This window comes from Gopherus flavomarginatus, chromosome 1, assembly GCF_025201925.1.
Source record: "Gopherus flavomarginatus isolate rGopFla2 chromosome 1, rGopFla2.mat.asm, whole genome shotgun sequence".
NCBI lineage: Eukaryota > Metazoa > Chordata > Testudines > Testudinidae > Gopherus > Gopherus flavomarginatus.
The window spans coordinates 188,911,840-188,924,450 of NC_066617.1; the positions used below are offsets into that span (position 1 = coordinate 188,911,840).

General features: G+C 38.4%; 1 protein-coding gene across 21 annotated transcripts in view; it reads right to left on the reverse strand.

The window, feature by feature from the left end:
• Positions 1 to 12,611, reverse strand: part of ROBO2 (roundabout guidance receptor 2) — a 1,593,247-nt gene that overhangs the window by 1,239,472 nt on the left and 341,164 nt on the right. The window lies entirely within an intron of this gene.

The window sequence follows — 12,611 nt, forward strand, 5'->3', positions numbered from 1 at the left end:
AGCACAGCTCCAAAGCCCTGCCTGCCAGAATTAAGGCTGCCTTTGCAATCTTAATTTGTCCCCCGCTTGTGTGTATACATTATGATACAGTCTTATAACATGGTTACATTCTATTTTTTTTCTGCAGGAATCCTGTTTGATTCAGTGCACAAAATGAATGGTGCTCACTTAATGAGCATTTCTTCAATATTTTGTTTTCTCCCTGTTGTTCAGTGTGTGCCCCCTGGCCTTATTTAATGCACATTATTCAGACCTTACCCTAAAAAGAGAACTATTTATCTCCTCACAGGCTTTTCTGTGGTGCTCATCATTACAGGATCTGAGTATTACACAAACATGAATGGCTTTATTTTATTTTTCACACCATACCTATGAGGTGAGGGGTTTGCATTATTACCATTTTCCAGATGGAGCACTGAGGTAATACTTTTGATCTTAATGTCTGTATCCACCAATGTTGGGTGCCCAATTTGAGATACACAAGACCTGTTTTTTTTCAGAGTACTTAACATTATACAGTATTTGATATATTCAAAGCAAACTCCCACAGACTTCAGTTGCAACTGTGAGCACACAATATGTCTTCAAATCAGACCTCAGGGTTTCAAATTGAGCAGCCACAAATTGAGGCACATACAATTAGCAACTATCTGTGATAAGTTTGGTCTAAGTAACTTGCACATCATCACACAGGAACTCTGTGACAGAGTTAGGGACAAAATCCAATTCTCCAGGGTGACATTCAACTACCTTAACCAAAAGACCTCCCTCTCTCTTCCTGCAATCCCCCTGGCTCATTCACCATATGCCACAGGCAACAGTCTCTTTCACTACCCAATCCCAATTCATCACCAGAGCAAGATGGAGAACGTAGATTGTGATTGTGTAATTAAAGACTGTCTCACAATGCACAGGCAAAAGGAGACCTAATTAAAGTTACACAGGCAACCTTATTTCTGGCATTTTCTGGCTTTTGAATGCTTAACTTAGTCACTTTAACATTCTTATAATGTAGGTTGTTTGTATTACTATATAAAGTGTTAGAAAACCTTTGCTTGGATGACCACATACATTAATATAAATATGTCTTTAAAAAAGTTTAAAGTATGGGGGGGAGTGAGAGGGAGGGGGAAGGAATCACTGCTTGGATTCCACTGGTATGTCCCCAGCGGTGAAAAAATCTGCTTGTGTGGAAAGATGGACACACAATCCTCACTCCACTAGGAACAGTATATGATCATGTAACTAAAGTTTACATTATACTCCCTATGCAGGGCCAGCGCTTCCATTTAGGGCGGCCTAGGCAATCGCCTAGGGAGCCAGGATTATTGGGGGGTGGCATTTTGCTGGCGGGGGGTGGCAGGCGGCTCCGGTGGACCTGCCGCAGTTGTGCCTGCAGAGGGTCCCCTAGTCCCGCGGCTCCAGTGGAGCTGCCGCAGGCATTCCTGTGGACAGTCAGCTGCTCCCGCGGCTCCGGTGGACCTCCCAGTGCACAGCTGCAGCAGCTCCACCGGAGCCGCGGACCAGCGGATTCTCTCCGCAGGAACGCCTGCGGCAGCTTCACCAGAGCCACGGACCAGTGCACGGGGCGGCGAAATGGCCGTGCGCCTAGGGCGCTAAAAACACTAGCACCAGTCCTGTCCCTATGCACAAGAAAACAGAATAAGGTTTCATGGTCAACTTCAATTATATTATTTCTTAAATTTTCTGTGTTTGAGTAATGTTCCTTCTAAATCAATTCTTCCCCCTACCCCCAAAAATCCTAAATACAAATAAAATAACCAATCAGAACTCCATCATATGGAACCATGCTTACCCCCTGAACTGGTTACTTTCAGGGATCAGTGGATAGAGCTCTGGCATTTGAACTGAAAGAGTAACATGCAGTATCAGTTATCCTGTATGTAGACCAGTCACTAAAGGGGGATGCAACATATACTTTATTTGCATTGGCTTACAGCAGTACTTGTTTGGCAGCAATGACAAAAATGTAGGGAATCTGGATTTCTGGTTTATATTCCTGGCTCTGGAAGTGAGTGTAATCTACTGGTTACACATAGCACAAAGATTTGGCACACTGAGTCTGAAAGGCAGCAGAACTAAGAGGATAAGATCTGTTTCTGTCCTAATAAGCACTTGGGATGTATACCCAGCTTTGCCATGGGTGGAATGGATAGTGTTAGGCAACCACATCTATAGGGATTGTTACCAGTTCTACCTATAATATACACACACACACACACACACACACACAGTGTGAACAAAGTAAATTCTCTACTGGTATAAAAAAATCTTAATAAGTATATAGACACAATGTTTCATTCTGCTCTAATTTACACTAAATTTAGATGAGCATATTTCTGTTGACAATTATAATTACTCATGATTTACACTGGTGTGAGAGAGCAAAATCAGGTCTTTAGTTTTCAGGATGTTTGAGTTACTTGAAAAGGAGAATGTAGTTAAAATGGCTTAATGCACATTTTAAATGGAATAATGAAATTATATTTCCTCAGTATTCACTCCATGGTTATTGAAAGTAACAGATGAATTCCATTTATTTCCTCAGAGCAGGTCTTGTGGAGCATGACATGATCATGAACCTGATCAAACTCAGAATATATTCCTGGAAAACAAGTTATGAAAATGGCAAAGTAGCAGTGTAAGAAATTCTCCCCTGCAATAGAGGTGAGCTTTATCTATTACTGAAACATGAGAATATATATACAGAATATACACCAATGATTTGCTAATCTTAAATAATGTCAATACTTTCTGATGAGAGAATTTAAATCTCAAAAGGAGAACAATCCAGCTATCAAAGCATAGGCCATTGAATCTGGTTTTGTTTTCTTGTTTTTGCCATCGATGTGCTATGTGATTTTTGGCAAGTAATTTAGTTTCTCCAACTATGAAACAAGGATCATAATAATACTTGCCTTAAACAGTTATTAGGGCTGGGTGAGAATTTTTTGATGAATATTCATTCACCAAAAATGCATTTTCAGTTGATCTGAAACTATCTGCAAATTTCTGTTGAGCTCACCAAATACAAAAAAAAAAAAAAAAATGCAGAAATGTAAGATAGTATGTGTGAAGGAGGACTAGATTCACAAAATAGCTGTAGGAAGAGCAGAACAACAACTCCTTTATAACTTTTAGCCCAGTGGTTAAGGGAACTCAGCCAGGATATGGAAGACCACAGTTCAATTCCCCTCTCACCACCTGAGGAGTAAGGATTTGAGCTTAGGTCTTCTACAGTGCAGGAGAACAGCAGCCTAGTCACTGGGCTAAGGGATATTGTAGTATGGATCTTCCTAAATTTCTTCTACTGAAGCTGTACGTATAGATAACTAAATAGACACTGGAGCAAGGACTCAAACTTGGGTCTTCGACATCTTGGATGAATGCCATATCCAAAAGTTTATAGAGAGTCATTCTCATTCACCTTCCCTGAACAAATTACTATTCATTGTCATTACGAATGTCTATGAATTTCCATGGTGAATGGCAAGGGAGTGGTCATCCTCATCACTCTCCTCCCAGATGTTTTGTGAATCTAGGCCTCCCCTTTGCTTCTGTTAAAATGGAAACAACAAATTTCAACAGATTAAAAAAAAAAGTTTCATGTCAACCTGACTTGAAATTTTCGACCTTGCAATTCATCAAATAAATATGTTTTTATGTTATTTTACATAACCCCAAATGAAACTTCCTTGATGTTTCAGAATTGCTAGCAAATCCATTTTTACTTAACTCTACTTGTTATGAAGCCTACTTTGATAGCATGTGTAACATGCTCAGATTTTTGGATAGAAGATGCCAGAGAAGTGCAAAGTATATTATAACTCACATTGCATTTCAACCAGCTGCCCACAACCAAAAAGAAAAAAAAAAAAGAATTAGATACTGTTTGTTTCGCTGTGAAACTTATATGGTTCATGGAGAGGTTTTCTTATATGCTGAAAGAAGAAATCCCATAATGGTATGGTCACACCAAAGCAGAGGTAAAGTAATTAGTTTCTGATTTTATTCCTATGGATTTCTCATTGAATAGGAGCCCTGTTCTCTAAATAGAAATGGAAGGGTCAGACTAAAAATGCTTTTCAATTTGCTTACAAAATGTATTCAGTCCATACTTGAAAATACACACATTAGAAATTAATAGAAAACAAAGACAGCAAGATTATCTGGTCAAGAATAAGGATAAAAGTACTGGAAAATGAATGGAACCCATACCAACTGGTACACGATGAGATATAGGATGTTTGCAGACAACATCAGGTTTCATTGTTTACTCATATAGTAAAAATTGAAAAATGTATTAGTTTAACTTTATTTACTGAAAAGATGCTCAAACTGAAAACATGCTCAAATTGTGATTTTACTTTTTTCATTTTACTTTTTGGAATATTATCAAGAGAGTTGTGAAATATATTCATGAAATTAGCCCTTTTCTTGTTAGCAAATTGTTGGCAAAGAATCCTGATTTTTCTTTTAATGTATTCATTATTTGTAAGTACTTGCTGCACAACCTTGATGAATAATTTTCAGCATGTATGCTATTCATGAACAGCTATTTAGTATTCATTATATGATAGGATTGGTCACTTAAATCACATGGTATTGTTTTTGCTTCTTGGTTGAATAACTGCACATTTTAAATAGAAAGATAATGATTCATGAATAATGCACTTGTGAGAAGTTTTCAGATAAGCATTTGTACTAAATTTTGTGAAAATATAGAAATTCATTAATATTTTCAAGAATGATTACGATTATTAATTTATGATTGCACCCAGTACATGTGAGAGACTGTCCAGACACTGAAAAAAAAGGATGATCCCTCCTCCAAGGAACTCACCATCAAAGTACAAACAGAGATGAAGAAAAAGGAAACAAGAAAAGACAAATTTTGTTCAAGTTATATACAAGCCAACTATCCTAATATTTGTGAACAACCACCAACATGATGCCAGGAATCCTAGCAGACCAAAGTCAGTGCTTCTATTTAGAAAAATACAGCTGAACCTTTAAAAAATCATTAGATCAACTGTAGTTACAAAGACTGGTAAGCTAGAGAGAACTCTTCTTTATAAATAATTTTCTCCCCCTTTTAACTATTAAACATAGAGAAACAACCTGACAAATATTTCAAGCACTAGTTATACACAGAGAGGTACTCAGATTGTAATGCATACATTTTCTAGGAAAGGAAGCCCTTTATAATATCATGTTTGAAGGCTATAAAGACCCAAATGAGATGGAAATATGAGAGAAGAAGAAGATAGTGTGGCAAGGCACCTCCTCAGTCTCCCCAGTCTCTGCTGCTTTCAGCCCTGGTGAGACAGGCTCAGGTAATGCGGTCCCCCTTGGGACACAAGGGAAATTTGCTCCCTGTATCTCCACTAGTCCTGGTTAGTGAATTCTTACCCTCCCTTGTGGGAGAAAGTACAGCCTCTCCTCCTGGAGAGTCTCACTGTTTTTCTACTCCTGGCAACAAAGCTTCTTCTCTCACTACTCTCCTTCCCTTCCTTCCACAGGGAAGGGTTTAAAAAGGTCTCAGGCAACCCCAAGTTGGAATCAGCTGGTCCCAATTAACCTCAGGTAGCTCCCCCCTCAGCTGATTCTAATTTACTACCTTGGTAACCTTTCCCAGCTGAACCTGATTGACCTGTGGTTGCCTCTCAGTTGATAAGGAGGAGGACCTTTTAACCTTCTGTTACTGATTCCTACCCCTCCCTTGCAGCTATCTGTCCTGAGTTTATCACAATAGGTAAGAGGAAAGAAGTAATACTAAATAAGGCTAACACACCTATTGCTGGTAATATCATCCACATCCAAATGGGGAGTCCTTTTTAGTTTACATGGAAATCAATTTTAGCCAGCTACAGAAGAAACATAACTGACTGTATTGCTTATCATTTTCTGCTTAACTATGTCTTCCAGAATTAGCTACACAAATGACTATTGTAAAGGAACTTCTGGCAGCATTTGTGGCAGCCAGAAAGCTGAATGTATTAGCAGGTTTTATATTAGTGCCTATTTTGAGGGGCACTCAAAGAGTTATAAAGAGCTCACTACTGAAGTCTGCACTCTAGTACCATAGCCAAAGACTCAGCAATTGGAATATGTAATTAAATGATTATTCCTTTTAAAAACATATGATTGTAACCAGTATCACCAAGGCTAGGTTTTGTATTTGCAAAAATCTATTGCGTTACCTCCATTCTAGAGACTTAGAACTTCAGGTAGTAGACTAACTGAAAACAGAACCTGAATGCAAAAAGCTTTATTACATCATTTCCCCAAGATATTATGAGTGGAGAGAGATTGATGTGGTAGTAGATGTTGGGACAGGAGCAGGTAATGGGGGCCTTACCTGTGGCCTCAAAAGTGAGAAGGTTACATACTTCTGTGACAAGAGGCCAAATAAAAGCTGGAAGTTAATGACATTTTAGACCATAGATAAATGAGCCACATCAATGTTGACACCAAGCTGATATTCTCCCACTTGTGTCAGATTTTTACATAGATGTGCTTCCCCATTTATAATTCTTTGGAAGCCTGAAGCAATAACACCTCAATCTGTGATTTCAAAAATGTCTACAGAGAATTGCACTGTGCCTCAGGCCAGGATGTCAATCTATAGTGCACTAGCTTGCCACACAGTAACATCCCTTGTGGGCACTACTACTGCACACTAAAATTCTGTAGTGCACTTTGACTTACTGCTGTTTGAAATGGAAATAAGTCAAAGCACACTACAAAACTTGTAGTTCACTGTAGCAATGTTCAGGATGTTACTTGTGGCAAGCTAGTATGCTGTAGATTCACACCTTGACCTGCAGTAACATCCCATATAGACAAGCCCCAAGTAAAGCTGACCTTGCTCAATACTTGGAGCGGAAACCAAACAGAACCCACTGGTGTATGAATTACTGTGTTTGTTGTTGAATAAGGCTTCTTTTGAAAGAGATTTTAAGCCAACGTCTTGATCATTTGTGGACACTAAAAGATCCAGTGGCACCCAATGGCATTAAAGAAGAGTCGTTTTTAATTATTAAGAAAAATAATTCTTAATAAATATTATTATTAAATAATTAATAAATCATAATAGTATTTTGAATTAGATTCATATAAAAACATTCCATGTGAAATAAACATTTAATTTGAATGCACTCTCCTCACCCTCAACACTACAACATTAGGGGACAAAAGGAACATGTAACCTTGCAGGTATCTGAAAAACAGAGGCAGAGAGTATGGGGTTAGCAAAAACAAAAAGTGGCCAAAACGGAGCATCATACATTGATTTCCAAGTGTGATCAGACTTAGATATGGTCGGAGCGGATCCCACAAGTGAGGACTTGCTATTAAGAAGATTATCATTATTATTTATTATAACTTCAGTGTCCACTGGCCACATTTAAATTCGCGTAGTTATATTCTACCTCCATAAAATTACCCCTCCCTGTAGTATCAATTGGGTAATGTATACCTCCCTTCTCATCCTAAACAATAAAGCATTTTAGGAATCTTTTGGTTAAAAGTTTTATATATGTGTGTGGAGAGGTGTGTGTGTGTGATATTATCTTTTTATAATATAAATAAATCAGAAAGTTAAATATAAATATAAATTTATATTTATAATATAAATAAAGAAAGGAGTAGGTTCTAAGAAACCTTGTTAACATCTTCTTGACTAACAGAGTACACAATTAGCAAATACTTAGGTGCTAGATATAAGTATCCAGTGATCCATTTTCAGAACATGTATATTGTTTTATGTAAAACAGGTTGGGTGATCACTTTATTTTCAGCTCAAGTCCCAAAAATAATACCTTTCCCTTTCATTGCATTTCCTATTCCTTTATCTGGAAGCAGCTGTGCAGATTCAAATAACGCTTGAGACAGCTGAAAGGCTGAGGGTGGATTGTTGGTTTTTGTTGAACATCTAAAGCCTCATTTTTCTGACAAGCTTGCTAATCCCAAGTGCTGTTCTTAGATACCAAAATTATATGTTAAAGAAGAGATTAAGGATTTCTTTTTCAAATGCTGTATAGAGTAGAGTGCATGGGAAAAAAAAGGTAATTTTCATACTATTTAGTGGTACTTTGTTCAGTACACATTTCAAAGGTCTCAGTAATTCTAAGACAACATGGTATAGGTACTGTATTGATACTGCTTTTCAAGCATGTGCATTACTTTGCTAATGCATATGCCAGTAATTTATTAATGAAGCATGTTCTGCATCCGCAGCCCCTATCCAATTCTAAATATCCATTAAAAGATAAAACTGCTTTTTCATAACAATGTAAAATAGTGCCTTGCTGAAAAAATTTGAAGCTTAAGAGAAAGGATGCCTAAAATATGGGAACAAAGAACAAAGAATTTCCCCAAAGTACACTACTCCTTCAATGCTGTTTACACTCAGAAATACACTTCTGGCCAGGTTCTCTCTTGTGACAAGGCCCACTTGATACTTGAGAAAGAGGGAGAGGAGACTGGAAGCATATAGCTCCCTGATTCTCAAGCCACAGCTCCTGCAGACGTGGCCATGATCCTTATAGGGCCACTAACTTTGGAGAAACGGCAAAATAGAGCTGTTCCACCACATCACAAATTTGCCTCCTTTGTCCTCCAACTGCCCCACATACCTAGGTTCTGAGCAGCACAGATAAGCTGGAACACATTCCCTTTTACTAATCTCTTGTTTTCCTCTCCTCTCTTTATATGTACCTTGAGAAAAGTTACAGACAGTACTAGCCAGAGGCACTAAGAGAATATGGAGTCTGGTAGACGAAAAACACTTGTAGTCTCCATAAAGTTCACTGGTTCTGGGATCAGATGAGATGTCTCTCAGAAAAAAATGGAGGATTACCCTTCAGATGTCATTTTAAACACAACTGTTCTTGAAGCAGAGAGAACACTTGGTTAAGCAATGGTTGAGTCATTTAACTTCAAAAATATCAGGAAACATAGGAAGAAATTTAAAAATGGTCTGTTCACTTGACCTTCACCAGTACCAATACCAACTAGTTGTTCAACAACTGTGCTTCAAATTTAATTACAATGCAGTTTTTAACCCCAGGGAAGTCCAGCCCCCATGCCATTCCTATACTGCTAAGCCAGCTAGATGGAGAGGTGTTCCAATAGCATTGGTATAAAAAGAGGGGTTGTAGTATAACAGATGTTGAGAACCACTATTTTAGGAGTCAAAACTGTTTAGGCTTAAGATTTCTTAGAATAAAAATCATGCCTTTCGTCTAAGGGTATGTCTACCCTGGAGCAGGAGGTATAATTTCCAGCTTAGGTAGATCTATCCCCACTAGCTTTGATTGAACTACTGCACTAAAGATAACAGTTTAGCCCAGTGCCGGTGCAACCATTTAGGTGACCTAGGTGGTCGCCTAGGGCACTGGGATTTGGGGGGCACTATTTTCTTTGGCAGCAACCCTGATGGCTGGATCTTCGGCTGCCCTGGTCACCGCCAGCATTTAGGTGGAGGAAGCTGGGGCAGAGGAGCACGGGGAGGGCCACCTGTAGCAAGTGAGTGGGGGTGGGGTGGCAGGCAGGGGAACTCCCTGCCCCAGCTCACCCCTTCCCTGCCTCCTCCCTGAGCATGCCTTGATTGGCATCGCAAGCCTGGGAGGCAGGAGAAGTGAAGCAGCCATGGCATGCTCGTGCTTGTGCTCGTGCACGGAGCAGGGGTGAGCTGGGGCTGGGGGGATGCCTCAGGGTGGAGGGTGGGGGGTGGGGAGCTGCCGCAAGGGGGGCGCCTCAGGGCGGAGGGGGAGCTGCCACGGGGCGGCGCCTCAGGGCGGGGGCGCAAGGTGGAAGTTTCATCTAGGGTGCAAAACATCCTTGCATCAGCCCTGGTGTAGCCACTGCAGCAGGATTGGTTAGCCGCCTTGAGTACATACTTATGGTACTCAGGGTAGCTAGCACATCCCAGTTCCTCAACTACATTTCTATTTTTAGCATGCTAGCTAGATCAAAGCTAGTGCACATATTTCTACCCAAGCTCCAAGGTAGATATACCTTGTATATAAAATAGTATTAAATGATGAGCAGACAGTGAAGAGTATTTTCCCAGTATCTTGCTGGTATGCCTTTTACTCACTTGGTTGAATTATTTTGCCCTGTGAGGGGAGGGAAGGACAAGGGACAGATTGTTTCTCATGATAATTGCTAATTAATCTTCTGAATAAATAGGGATACTTGAAAATTCTTTTTTTTTATTCTAGCAGCACTTGTACCCTTGATGTTTTGAGACTTTCAATTCTATTCCACAAAGAAATTCAAAACTCAATGTGTAGATAGACAGTTCCAAAACCAGAAATTGAGATAAACAACAGATTTAGTCATAGGTTGCATCAGTTTCCTACGGAATCTATGTGATATGCTGTAAAATCATTAAACTTGGCAGAACAAGTAGAACATCCTAGAGGCACTCAGAAATCTTTCAGAATAAGTGGTTTATCTTAGAGACTAGCCTATGCAACCAATAGATACTCTATTCATCCAGTGGAATTGTACAAGTGTTATATACAGCTCTTTTTATAATGATAAGCATTTATAAGCAAACCATAGTCATAGTATCTGGCTACAATTTACATGCTTTAAATTAAGAGCAACAACATTTCCCAGTTATAGGGAGCAAATATGCCATGTCCCCTTGCCTCAGCAGATCTGTAAAAGACAGAAATGGATAAACCGTAGTCAGTGTGATGAATGCAGGGGTTCCAGAGTCCAAAGGCTGGATAAAGAGATTTTATCCTGTATCACTGTGTAAATATGAGTTGGTTTGGACTTATTTCTAGAATTGATGCTTCTGGAAATACATCCAAGAATCTACCAGCTACTGTGCTCAAGTTCAGGTTTTTCCCAGTTCCACAGGGCCAAATTCATCCTTTATGCAATGTCATGAACCTTGAAGAAGTTATATTCAGAATGAATTTGGCCCATATGCTTGTTGGTTTTCATCTCTGGATTTAGCCTACTGACAGCTTTCATAAAGGTAAACAGGTTGCAGTTTTAGTCAATTATAAAATGGCCTGCAAGCTATACACACTATTATCTGAAACATATGGGTCCTGAAACTCAGATCAACTGAGCACTCAGTATCACGATTTGAAAATCAGGACCCTGCAAATGGTAAAGAAATACAATTTGCTATGCACTCCTTTATTCAAATCCTGTATCCATCATAAAAGCACACCCTACACAAGCAAAATTCCTCCAATTTTGCAATCACATACACACATGATTCCTATTGACATCATGAATGCAATGGCAAATTTGCTCCCTTAATGTTTCACACTTATAATAAAAGAATAAAAACTGTGGAAACACATGCTGAAAAAAAGAGGTAAAAAGCAGCATTATTCAATATTCCAGGATATGCCAAGAAATGTATGAGCAAACATATAACTCACCAATGGCTGTACTAGTTTAGAGGAATCTGGAGGTGCAGACATATCAGCAAGTCATTTTTTTCTTAAATAACAGTGATTTTCTCCACCTAGTTTCTGAATCATTTCTGTGCTTTAAGACTTTTCAACTCTGCTTTAAGACTTTTAAAAAATCCGAATGAGATCTAAAAGCAGAGAAGTGGCAATTTAGAGAACTAAGCTGAAAAAGAAAGGTTACCACAGCAATGCCTTTATAATATCAACAAACAAACAAACAAATCTATAATCTGTGAGAAGAGAAAAACACAAAAGCAAACATGTGATGAGGCGGGAATAAAGATAGGAAGGACAATAAAGCAAAAGGAAATTATATGCGGTAAACAGAGCATAGAGAAAGAAAAATTAAGGAAATATAATTGGAAAAAGATATAAGTGTAGAGAATAAATAACAAATGGAAAACTGATCTTTACGGAGAATCCTAGCAGAAAGAAAAGGTAACAGAAAGAAAAGAAGAGCTGAGAAAGAACCTAATAATAATAATCCTCGAACAAAGCTGACTATATAAAACAGTGTTGAGGTATATAGATAGTACGTAAGCAAAAGCACAGATATATGGGAAATTTAAAAAATATGTAATTTTACACATCGTCAAATCTAGTATTGCCAATCACAAAAACTTCTCTCTCTCTCTCTCTCTGTCTCAAGTACATTAAATTTCAGAAACATTCAATTTATTGAAAACAGCAAAATGTGTTTCTTATTACATATCAGGCCTTTTCCAATATTTAATCATCCATTTTATTATAATATTAAGTTAAAACATCTTAAGTCATGAAGGACTATTCCCTTTATTTAGGTTGAGTAGTACCTTAACGCACAAGTATTCCCACTGATTCCAACGACTATTTGCAAGTGAGGTACTGCTCAACCTGAGGATGGGAATCAGAATTTGGTCCGATGGTAGGCCCTTCATTGAGAGTTCTGGAATCCTTGAGAGAGACATACTAGAATCCTTCAAATACTTCTGGACTATATCCATGTAACAAATAGTGAAACAATATTTACAAAACCTTTAAGAAGTTGCAAATTATTAATCTCACAGCCTATTTGAATTCAGTAAATATAATTCCATAATTGCACAATGCATTTTCCATTTGCAACTTCTGAACATTCTCCAGTTTATTTAATTATTT